General features: G+C 49.7%; 1 protein-coding gene across 3 annotated transcripts in view; it reads left to right on the top strand.

Annotated features, from left to right (window-relative positions):
• Positions 1–31, top strand: part of LOC126576510 (ADP-ribosylation factor GTPase-activating protein 1) — a 3,129-nt gene extending 3,098 nt beyond the window's left edge. For all 3 annotated transcript variants that reach the window (XM_050237814.1, XM_050237815.1, XM_050237816.1), the window contains one exon: positions 1–31. This exon is cut by the window's left edge and continues 1,184 nt beyond it. The gene's annotated coding sequence lies outside the window, so the exon portion shown is untranslated.
• The last annotated feature ends 12,365 nt before the right edge of the window (positions 32–12,396 follow it).

A 12,396-nucleotide genomic window follows, 5' to 3' on the forward strand; every position in this document is an offset into this window, starting at 1 on the left:
CATTCTCGTAACGTGTAACCGCTAACGATAATTGAAAATGGAAATTTCAAGCTTAATGTCCCCAGGATCCCGGATTCTGCCTCTAGCTCATTCTGCGTGGCCACTGTGGTCAGCTATGGGCAACGATGGTTTTCTAAAACCATCCCTATACCATGCCTCCGAACGTCTGTGAACCGGTGGCAAACGATGCGACGCGATGGTTATCACCGATACGTGCTGGTTCGCCAGGTATTCTATCCACGATCCTCCCTCCCGTACCGGTGATGTTCCGGTACGGGCAGCAAGTCGCTTTGTGGTCGCTGCTGTCGCCGCCCGTTGCCGCCATTTATCATTTCGCGCAAACGATCCGCCGAACTGGCATATGGAGTACCACAGTGTTGGCATTCATGACCAGTGGCGAACGCCAACCTCTCGTATGACGCAATCGGTGGCCTGTCTGGGAAGCGCGCCACCAAGCGTGGGCTAGGATGTGAGTAGAAGTTACGGATCGCCCCCGTAGATCCGTCTCTTTAGCTTCAGCGGTGGCCGTAGCTCACTCGCTGCACGGTCATAAAACAGATTGCACTTGACGTCTAGTTCTCAATTAACCCGCCGATCGGTAAACTCGGTGTCCCGGAACTAACCGCACCGATGAACGGTGGGAACGATTCTTGATCGACTCTCGGCTCATGGTCACCTCTCGTTGCTGCTTGCTGCACAAAATCGAACCAGGATCGGATGTCCAAACGTCGACCGTTCCTCTTCAGACGGATACACTTTGTGACATATCGATTCCACATCGCCTTAGGGGCCTCCGCGGACGTTCGCGGAAAGGTTCATCTTCAGGAAACGCACGGCGCACTGCAACGCCGACGGCGCTGTCTGCTCTGTTCGGCCGCTATTTGCTTCATTGCCATGAGCTGAAGGTCTCCGCGCGCGCGCGCTCTGGCGAAGGCACTTCCACAAATTGGTTTCGATGGGGTGGTTCGAGGGATCTTTAAAAAGTTTTTATTATTTGAACAGGTTTTCCGTGTTCTTTTTGCCTTTTTATTGGCCGGCGCTGTGTGGCTCGGGATGGATTGAGGATGCTTTAAGGCAGATTAGAGCATTAGGGGGTTGGGCTTTTGGATGTTGGTGTTACGTTGGACTCCCTCGACTGTTGATGCGGTCACATGTGCTGCCAGCCAGTTTAATGCTTCATTCGCCGACAGCTTAAAACACGAGATTTGCGGCAGCTAAACCCGCGGTACTGCTCATAAAAAAGCTTGTTTTAGCGCAGCCGGATCACCGGATTCTCCAGCAGGGGATAACCGTTCGGTGGAAGAATTCGAAAGAATTTTGTTTTCCTCCTTCTTGTCTAGTGATTGCCCAGCCCAGGTGTTTGTCGCGGGGTTCGTGTGGAATCCGCGGGAGATGAAGCACGCATCACGATGTTGAGGAAGTGTCCACTGTCCGGTGTTGGGCGGTGATTTTGCAGCACACCCATAAAAGCGCTTAGCTTTATGGTCGATCATTTCTCTGTCTGTTTCTCTCTCTCTCTCTCTCTCTCTCTCTCTCTCTCTCTCTCGGCTGTGAATGTGGATTGGATCGCTCCACACCACTGTTCAAACCAGGATCGTCTAGCGGGGATTTGATTTGATTGTTAGGCAAATTTAATTCATCCAAAGCGCTTTACTGGTGCGGTTGAGGGTTGAAGACGATCGTACAAGGTAATTTACAGCTGGATCATAGCAAATAATGATGGTATTATCTATAAATTAATACGTGTTGTCTACTGTAAAGTATTATAAGTTGAGCAGAGTTATAAATCATGTTCGAGAATGCATCTTGTTTTGGAATATGACTTATTAACTCTTATAACTGAATTCATACTAAACTAAAAAGCTTAATTTGAATACAAGTTACCTGTTTACTTCGTCCAGTGTATCTTCGTTCGCTTTTTCTACATTCCATCTCAGCTTATAAACGATGGAAAAATATTGATTGCTTCGCCATTTTCACGATCTACAAATCGCCAAAATGTTAATGCTGCAATTCAAGCGGCAATTTAGATGTGTAAAACATACTTACAACAATAGGAAGAGTTCTCTCGCAATTTTGTGTTTTTTGTACTTTGACCGAACACACTAAATGGAGCTGAAACTCTTTTATTTGATCTCGCAAATACTGACGTCTGAGATTGCAAATGTCTACTAAGATAAATACAGCATCTCTTTGAAAATTACTTCAAAAAATTCACATCATCGCTTACTCGATTAAAACTGGTTTGTTGAAAATTTTCCGCAGATCCGCTTACCGGGCTGCCAATATTTCACCAGAACAACGGTGTCAACGGTGCGACAGCTTCCGTTCGGTCAAAAGACTTCAAACCAAGTGAAACCAATGGGTCCCCAAGACCAACAGCACAATTTATCGCCTCGTGATGGCCATCGGCCGTTTTGCCAGAAAACTCGATGACCCACAAAAATGACTTGTTTTGACACGCATACCGACGGAGCGACCACGCGACTGTGACCGCGTCAAACAAACCGCCGATATGCTAAGGTAGCTTCCATTATTAACGATCCGCAGCGCTCGAATCGGGAAGGTTCCCAGCGTCCTTCGCCGCCATTGGACGGCTACGGTTGTAATTTATCGTCCGGGATTCAAGCGGACGCGGCTGGCGATCGCACCGCATGCGCACCGAGGACATTCCGGACCTCAAGAAGGAAGACCGACAGTTGACAGTCGGTCGGCGCAGTCCTTCAGCTTTTTGAGGATGCACCTCGGCGGCTGGTTTTTTTGAAAGTTGGACAAAGTGTTGTTGTCTCCCTTGACTGCGGTGCGGTTGGCCCTCGATCATCGCTCGATTCGATTGTCCACACAAGTGCTTGCGATTGCCATCACAGTGTCGGATGGTCATTTTTGGGCTGCTGCTCGAAACAATGCGATTTGGTGGCAGATTGTGTCCTCGTGGCTGGATAATGTGTGTGCTGGAGTGGAGCTCTCGAGGAGCTTCCTGCACTTCAATGTCACATTCTCGTCTCCTTGGGCCACCAATCTCACTCACTGTCACTCGAACGGTGACCACCGGAGCTAATCTGATCGCTCGGAACGATAGTGGCACCATGGCCTCGGCCGATAGCCCCTACGATAGTTCATAACGAATCTCCCTCTACTGCCGCTGATGCTGGTGGTTGGTTTACATATTTGACCGGTCGTCGGACGGCGCTGGCGCTCATCTTTCTTCGTCAGAAAATGGGCGCTCCTAGCAGGCGGGTTGGACTCCCTGGCCCATCGCAAGGCCAGCCGGTTGATAAATTCAACTCTTTTAAACTCGTTCGTCCCCTATCGTCGGACGAATTGCGAAACGCAACACGCGCTCGCTCGTTCGCTTATAATGATGATGTTGTTGATTGGTGGCGGCTCTTCTCAGGTTGATATCGCACTCTGTTGTAAGAGCAACGCGACCCACCCAACGGGGGAACCATCGACATCAATTTCCAATATTGCTTTCCTATCGAACGGTGCTTCGAGGTTCGACGTCTCTCCCCAAATGTTATAATCCCAAAAACGATGGCCACGAGACACCGGACCGGAGGAGTTCAACAGCCGCTTTGGAGGAAACGGTCCCAGGGTATACTGAGAGCATCGGAAGCGGCTGTCCAGTTTTATGGCGACGTGAAAATGTGCGACATCGAACCCCCGAAACATGTGCGAGACTTCACGCATTCGAGGTCAATCCGACGTCCGAGAAACACGCAAACATCAGTGCAATTTTCGTGTAATGCGGAAGTCGGAACGTGAACCAGATACACCACAAGGGGGGGAACAGGATATCCGATGGCCGAGTTACTGAGGGCGAAAAGTGGCAAAGTCTTTTGCGCAAGAAGGCAGAAATCACCGTAACAAATCCAGCGGTGCTTTGTTCAATCAAAAGCACCTTTTCTGTGTGTGCTTCGTCACACACTAGGCCACTTGCCACTTCAGAAGGGGGTTTGCGTCTTTTGGGATGATTGGTTTATGCCCTCCGCCCCGGGGCGCTGATCGGATCGAAGTGAAGACACTGATCATCGTACCGCGTTGATTATCCGTCATTTACAGCAGCAATTACCGCAAGGACGGCACACAAGGGTGTCAATAATGAAGGGTCCACAAAATGTGTGAATCCCTGTCAATGGCCCCCCCCCCCCCCTAGGGCCGGTTTACTGGATTCGGATCGCTCTGGTGGTGGATTGATGTATCGTTCAATCGTCGCCCTTAATTCGCCGCGCTGATAACACCGCACGCAACCATCAATCTGTATTTGGTTTAGTCCTGACGGGATCCTATTAGCAGAGAGAGAGAGAGAAGACCGCGTGGAAGATCCGCATTGTTTACAGAACCAACCGGACCACCGGGAGATTGATGAGCTGTGATCGGAGGGGTGTTTGTGGACGCATTTTTGACGCCACTACTGTCACCACGCACACCGCCACCGATGGAGAGAAGTCTCGCTGCTGTTGGTGGAGAGAGGAAATTATGACAAATGGTGGCCACGAGATACCCCCCAAAAAGCGTACGGTCGGTTTGATCGAGCTGCCTCGCTACCGATTAGCATAAGCTGGAAAGGTAATTTATCTGGCTTTGACTTTGACGCGATAGTGCGGCTGACCGCGGTCCTGAAGAGGATTTGCCTTCAATCGTCATCCTCATTCCATGTGGATCGCTTCTGTGCGGCCAAACACCATCCAATTCCTGATCGTTCATCATTTTTTCACGGGTGTGTGCTTGTGTGGGATGGCGATCCTTTTTTAAGGGTGGATAAGATACGAACAGCACCGCAAGGTCGCGAAGGTAAAGGTCATGGAGACGAAATTTAAGGTTATGACATTCAGAAAAGGGGAGTGAAGTAAATAATCGATGCACAGAGGCTGACACTAATGATTGAGTATTGTTCTAAGTGCCGCTACGGTTCGTGTGAAGATCAAAGAGTGCCCGTAGTCTTGATTACACCGCAAGAGATCGGCAGAACCTCTTCGTGCCATCCTTCTGCCCCGGAAAAAGGTTGACGCAAAAAGTTATGAATTTTGCATCGAAAAAAAAAACCTGATTTTGCCGTGAAGATGAACTATAACGATGGCTAAGAAGTGGAATCTTCGTGTTGGTTACCTCTGCCTCATTAATTCCATGCGCGTCCGCCCGGTTTGCTTGTGTTGATTCGCCGCAAAATCCACCGAAACCACACCAAGCGCGATCCTTATGCTCGTCTTTAATATACTTATCAGGCGAACTGGCAGCGGAAAGAACGGTGTAGGAGAGGGTAAGTGAATCAACATCATCGGCGGCAGAGTGTTCCAGTTCCGTGCTGGTGGCAATGATTGTCAATTGAATCTAGCTCAATGCTAGCCCGTGTACCATTGGTCCCTGACCATCGAACCAGGTTCGCTTCGATCATCTATCGACCGATCGACCGATCGCCGACGACCGGAGAGGGATGTGCGGATGCTCGCCGGGATTGGCCTTGCATTCTTGTCCAACACACAATACCGTCTGGTGTCCTCCTCACACCGCCTCCCCTGGTGCGCCATGGTGACAATTGGCGTTCTTTAGTGGACGCTGTGGACTATCAAAACCCCTTCCTCGCTCGAACTCGACCACAACCCCATCGGCGTCGGTGGACTGACGGAGAACTGGTTCTGGTGTCGCTGATCGCTCGCTTCTTCTTCTGCTTCTCCTTTTACTGGTGCTTCTCCTTCACATCAAAACCGGATATGTGGGCCGTGGTCGTAATCAAAATGCGCGACAAGAAGGCCCACCGCACCGGACCGGAGCGTCCAAAATAGCTCGCTCAAGAATAGAAACCAATCGGAGGCGAGGGTGAAGGAGATACGCTGGTGCCTGCTCTCGAGCCAGCTGGCGTTGGTGAAGATCCTTGAAGCATAAATAAAGGTATTTCAGTGATTAGATTCCATCGTATTTTGCCAATGCTTAGCAAACACGCTCTTCTCTTCTTTGCTCTCTCGTTCTCTCTCTCTCTCTCTCTCTCTCTCTCTGCGGCTTTTGTCTCTCGATCACGATACTTTAGATAATTTTCGGCAGGTTGTTCTGGTTGAAACTGCTCAGCACAGGTTCCGGCTTGACCATCAGCTCAGCTCGCTGACGACAGGCTGATCGACACTGATCCGCCAGGACGAGTCGGCGTCTCGAGTCAATCGCACGGAGTACTGATCACACTCCGCTGTCCACTTTAGCCTTTGATGCGATGATCGTATCATCGAAAATTGCCATTATGCTATCGAAGAGGCAGACAGACTTTATTCGAGCTTCGATTACCGTGCCGCATTCGAGTGTCTGTTGGTGTGATAAAGGACGAACTGCGATGCGTTCACCTGCTGTACGTTTTGGCGCTGTCTGCGTTCGGTTGAACTTTTCGACTCGAAATCGAAGGCAAGCGACCTCCTCTTCAGCTCTCGTGCGGAGCTTCACTTTTTTTCGGGTTGAAAATGCCGTTTTCGTCGCTGAGGCACACAGTGTGTATCGGATGTAGTTATTGTGTCATAAATTATGCCCCCGGTACTCGGTTACAAGGTGCCATGCCGGAGGCGACGCCGGAGCACCAACTGGCAGTAATATTCAGTCTTTCAAGGGCGGTGCGCTGCTTTGTGGCGGCAGCTTTTGAGCATAATTTTCTCCGTAGTGCAGCGCATCTGCGATGTGCATCTTCGTCGCTGGAATGGGAAACTCTTTTATTGTCCGTTTGAAGGTCGTCGGATGGATTGGCTCGTGGCGCACAATTTGTTCCCAATCGCCAATACGGACCACGGGTTACTGAATTTTATAAAATACGCAGATATATTTTATAAAATTCTCCACAAAATCACTGTATCAATAGCGGAACTATAAAACAGATTGCACCACCAAGCGTCACAGAATGATCGAAAAGAATTCGTCGAACCTAATCGCAGGTTCGTCGCTTGTTCGCCCATTGAACTCGGTCGAGTCTCTCTGATGTTTTCATCGATTTTTTATCGTTTCTCGTGCGCGCTCTTTTCGCCGTCCGTCGCAAATTTAGAACACAGCTTGAACCTCGAACCCTCGGCAACCTCGCTTTCAGGTTGCCGTTGGTTTCTTTTCTTTTTTTCCTTTTTTTTTTTGCTAAAAACATCCCAAACCAGAGACGCTATCGCACTATCGCGCCAACGTATCGCTGGGTTTTCGCGCATATTTTAAACAGCTTCTCATTCACGCGGGGCGTTTTTGGCGTTGGTTCAGTCTATTTGTTGCCTGTTGAATACTATGGCTCCATGGGTCCATTTTTGGGGCCACTTGAGGAGCCCGTTATCAGGCGCGGAGGTACGTCCGCTCGTCCGCCGCGCGTAACGGACGATCGATCGATGTGTCGCAGGTCAGTCGCGGTCAGAAACAGGTTTCGTTTTCGGTCAGCAGCAATCAGCCGGAGTCGGTCGCCTGGACTGGGTCATGAGTTCGTCGAGGCCACCAGCACCAACCGTATGCGTCCGAGACGGCGCACGCACGTCCGCGCATCTTCTGGCTGGCATGAGATGAGTTTTCACTTTCGTCTTTTCAACATTTCGCGAAACAGCAGATCCGGACGGATGGCGTGTAACGACATTAGAAGGATTCCTTGTCCTTGTTATAATTAGCGACTACAAGCACCGGTGCGGCTCGTCCGTTTTTATCGTCCGTGACATTCAAGTTGTCGTTGGGAAGCGCGAAAAGGATGCACCGTGCGGTTTTTGCGCGAGGCGACAGTGGACAGTGACGCGAGGTACACCGGAGCTAATCAATTTTCATGGCACAACTGCCATTTTTTGGGCCACTGTACGTTGAAAATCCGGTCGCTTGCATCCGTTGACGGTAGATACAAGCAGAGGGATAGTGAACGCATCTCGAGGGTAAGCTTTTGAATTCAATCTGTACAAAAAATGATACATGTATGTTTTGAAGCACGAAAGGAACTCTTTTGTATAAATGCACATCATTACTAGCACACTTCATTCCATTGAGAGACGCACGGAATGCCATCCACACTGCAGTTAACAATTCAATAGACGCCGCTTCCTTCCTAACGGCCCCGTTAACAAGACAATCGTGCTACAATATGAGCAATCTGTGTCGCTCTATCAACACCTTTTCGATCGTTCGTTCTAATGTACTGCTTCGAGCAGTGCGATGATGCACGTAGGGTGACTGCAATTGAAATGATGAACTGCGCGCTGTGATGTGAGTTGCATTGCCAAGTAGACTCCGGAACATCCTGTATGATCGCCTGTTTCATAATTTCAAACCAGATTTCTATCCAAGTAGCCGCCACAGTGAACAGAAAGACAAATGGTGAGCTCCGTTTATGGTTGCGTCCGCTCCCGGGTCCGCGGCCAAAATCAATCATCAATCGCGCATTAGGTGACCTCTCGCGGCGTGTGGCGTCCGCCATTAAAATGTCACAGCAAAGCAACAATAAACTAATTTTTAGCTACTGCTCTCCCCCCCACTCTCCGTTCCGAGACGACCCCGGTTGACCTCCGTGAATAGCGTTTAACGATGCGCTTGGCTCGTGGGTCACACACGCGCCATGCACCTGTTACTGCTGCTGCTGCTGCTGCTGTTGCTGTCACCGGTAAGGAAGGTGCGAAGATTGAACGACCGGTGGCCGCGGTCAACCTGTCAAAGGTGCAGAGAGGCCTTTACGGCGACATTCTCGCCGAAGGCTACTGGGTCGTTTTGAACTCTTGAGCGTCGAAAGAAAGGACGGTGGGCCGTGGTGGATGGTTAGGGGAAGGGGGACCGGGGGGGAAGAGTTCTGGAATTGCCTTTTTGGGGTCCAATATGTAGTAAAGTGGTGACATTTTGGCTTATGTTAAATGTTTTGACGGCATTTGTTTGCATGTTTTAGTAATTTGCAAAAAAAAAAGGATTTAAGGAAAAGGAAAAGTAGGAAAGGAAAAGGAAAGTAGAAAAGGAAAATAAAACCAAATTTGCAAAGGAATGGAATGGCAAAGGAGAATATCAGTTCAGTGCCTCTCGATAACTATCGAAGACATTTTTAAAGTTATTAGCAATATTAAACAAGAGCATCTTACTCAATCTGTCAACAAAAATTATCGAATACTGTTGGGAACGTTTTAAATCCAAATATTGGCATTAGAGCATTGGTTTTAGCTGTCGCTTTATCTTGGCATTAATTTTGACGAATTTAAATACAGATAAGCGCAGTTAGGAGTGATTTTATAGAAAAATCGTGGATCAGGAAGATGCAGGAAAAATCCAAGATATTGTACGTCGACAAGAAATTCCAGATTTTATCAAATCCAATAAACAGCACTTTTTGAAAATATCTGTTGGTGAAAGTAGAGTAGATCACCATCAATTTGATAGGCTTATGTCCTTTTTCTCTCGAAGCTCACGTGAGATATCGTCGGATTTATGCGTCCTGCATTGGAAATGCAACACTCTTTAGCGATTGACAGAGTGTGCTGTGGCTGTATGAAGCTTGTCATTTAGTGTAGACAGCTTCTAAACAACCAAGGACTACTAAGATCCAACTATTCGTTCTGCACATCAGACGCACCAAGAACCTTCCCTTCCCTTCCCAGAATTGTCTTTATTACTTCATCACCCCTCAAACGACTACAGATCGATCTCGATCAATAAAAATTAATAAATATATAAACATTAGCAAAACATCATCCTGCCAGCCTCTAGCTTGCTAGGCTGTCTCGAGGGCATCGAGGGCCCCGCAAACGAGCGGCGCGCGCGGAGGCCGAACCGTCACATCGCATCGCAGCATCATCAACACACAAGCGACTCGAAGGGGATCTAGTGCGGTTCGTGTTTTGCGGCGTGGATCGTGGCGCGATGAGACGCAACCCGTTGGATCGTCATCGTTGTCGTCACTCACAGTGTGTCGCCCGGGCGCCGATCTTCTCGCGGGTGCGCGCGCGCGCGCGTATAAATAAGACTTTGAAATTCGCAGCGCATTTCAGTCCGCGGCGGATTTTGGCGCCTCTTGGATCGTTCTTTTGTGCGGCATCCCGGTGATCGCAGCGTGCAGCGCCGTTTGCACGTGCCAGTGTGCGAGAGTGTGTGCGGGGAGTGTGGATTGAGGATGCAAGGATAACACCCCAAAGGCATCCTCGTGTGACGATCGTGTTTAGTGAACCAAAATTTCGTGGTGGATTATTATGTGAGATTGTGAATTTGATTGTGCAAATCTAACAGATAAAAACCCTTGTGTTCTCCCGCTGTGGGCGCGTGTGTGCTAGTGTGTGAATCTCCCTAAGAAGCAGGGCCACTTAGGCCGATCAGCTCCAGCATGGTGAGTTGTTCTGGGAAGCAGAGATATTTCGGGTGCCTTTTCGTCCGCGCTCTCAAAGTGCTCGATCCTTCAAGTTCTGGACACTTGTTACTTCACGGCACGTCCAGCGACGTGCCCATGCTCGCAACCGACTATGTCACGCGTACGCACGCTGGAGAGGGAGATTTAGATCCGTTTTAGCGACCGGCATCGCGACCCGGATTGCCCGTAAGCGAACATCAGAACAGACAAGGGACAGGCTCGTGTGCGTTGGCGCCTGTCACTCTCGAGAACATTTTACAGCAGATGCCGGATGCTAGACACGCGCCGCGCGACAAAAGGGAATGCCAGTGGCAGCAACCCACACGTTCGGGGCGCGTCTCAACAGTAGCCGGTGTTGAAAGGGGATGTCCCAAGGGTTCTAGGAGCTGGTAGAGATGTCAACCGAACTTAGAATCATGTGTGCATCTGTCTGTGTTTATCGGATCGAAGGTGATGATGAGAGGATGTCACTAACGTGAAGCACTGCAACTGTAGAACCGGGAGATAAAAATGCTGGATAAATGATCATGATTTACGTGCGGATGCCTTGTTGATATGCAAATGCCACCAGTGCGGAATGCACGATCCGTGGAGTAGCCTTTTGCAAAGCCAGTAGCACAAATTCTACAAGGGTAGTCCCGGTGGCGCTAACATTGGTCAAAGCATTCCACAAAACACATCTTTGAGGACATCACTCTTGAGAAATTCTCAAAGTGACTCATCGAAGAAACTACTTAACTGGCCAGTCACAGATCCGCTTCCTTGATGTCGGGTATTTCGGAAGGACACCGGACATCACCGCTGTTCCACTCAAGGTTGAATCATGATTCAAAGGAAGCCTCGAGGACATTGTTGCGTGACTAAGAACTAGTTTCACGCTAATCTCTGGCTACTAGGATCCGCAACCATTTGACAGTTCATAGAACAACAGTTTACGCATCTCTTCGGATCGAATACTAAAAGCGAATTTCTTCAAACACACGGAAGTAAGCTGCCGCTACTAACTGGACAGTATTCGCGGTACTCTTTAGCCACCTTATGCTTTCCATTTCTACCGCTACCACCCCCGGCCACCGATTACGTATCAGTTGCACGCAGCCGCGACCCACTGTGGTGACATTTAATGATCCCATTGTTTAATCAGCGGCAAAGCGAAATGAGATCGAAACGCGCGGCCCCTCAGCGCAGGTCAGGTGTCAGGGCATGGGCGCCATGGAATGTACGTTGCCCCTTCCCCCGTTTGGAATGGATAGAAACATGGAAATCTCATTACCTTGTTTGTTTGTTTTTGAAGGCTGCCGGGTTCGATTCCAATACGCACACAATGCCGTGTGGCGTCTCCCAAGCGCTCTGTCGGTTCCTGGACCACGAGTGCCCTCTCTGTCCCTCGGATGCTCTGGTACACACTACACGGGTTTGGCAACGCAACGCGTAGTTGCACCGTTTTGGCATGGTTTTCTCATAAATATGGATGATTGATATTTGGTTATGCTAATGCCTCCAGTCTTGGTCGCACCAGAGACCAACATTGCGTCAAGTCCCCCGGTCCCAGTGACCCAGAGAGGGAACTGGTGCAGCGCTCGGATGCAAGCGATGATTTGATGTGGGAGTGCCACCGCGGTTGCGATCATGTTGCATTCAGTGTTGGGTTGTTGGGTTGCTGATAACGAAAAAAGGCGGAGGCCGCCATTTGCCGGAATCGAAATGACCCTAAAACAAGATGGCCAGGCCATCATCCCAGGGGCATTTGTTGCATAATATGTCCCGCAGATGCCGCCGTGCCGGGTCCAGTGTGATCACGAGGAGCGACCGAACGGCCGAGCGATCCTATATGCTCCTATGCTAATTGAGCTGGACCGTGAATCAGGTGCGTGGCTCTGTGTATGTGTGGATAGGTCAGGCCACAAAATCGTGTTAAGCAAGATCGCGCGCCCGAGTGTTTCGATTTCGTTTTCGAACGCCGAGGGCGCGACCCCCCCCCCCCCCGGCCACCGGACGAATTCGGTCACCAAAGTCGTCCCCTTCTCGGATGCATCCGCGCATCGGAAAACAGATTTCAGAAGACGCGCGCCGCGGCTCGGCTTTAAGGTCATCGAAGA

Source organism: Anopheles aquasalis, chromosome 3 (assembly GCF_943734665.1).
Source record: "Anopheles aquasalis chromosome 3, idAnoAquaMG_Q_19, whole genome shotgun sequence".
In the NCBI taxonomy this organism is placed as follows: Eukaryota; Metazoa; Arthropoda; class Insecta; order Diptera; family Culicidae; genus Anopheles; species Anopheles aquasalis.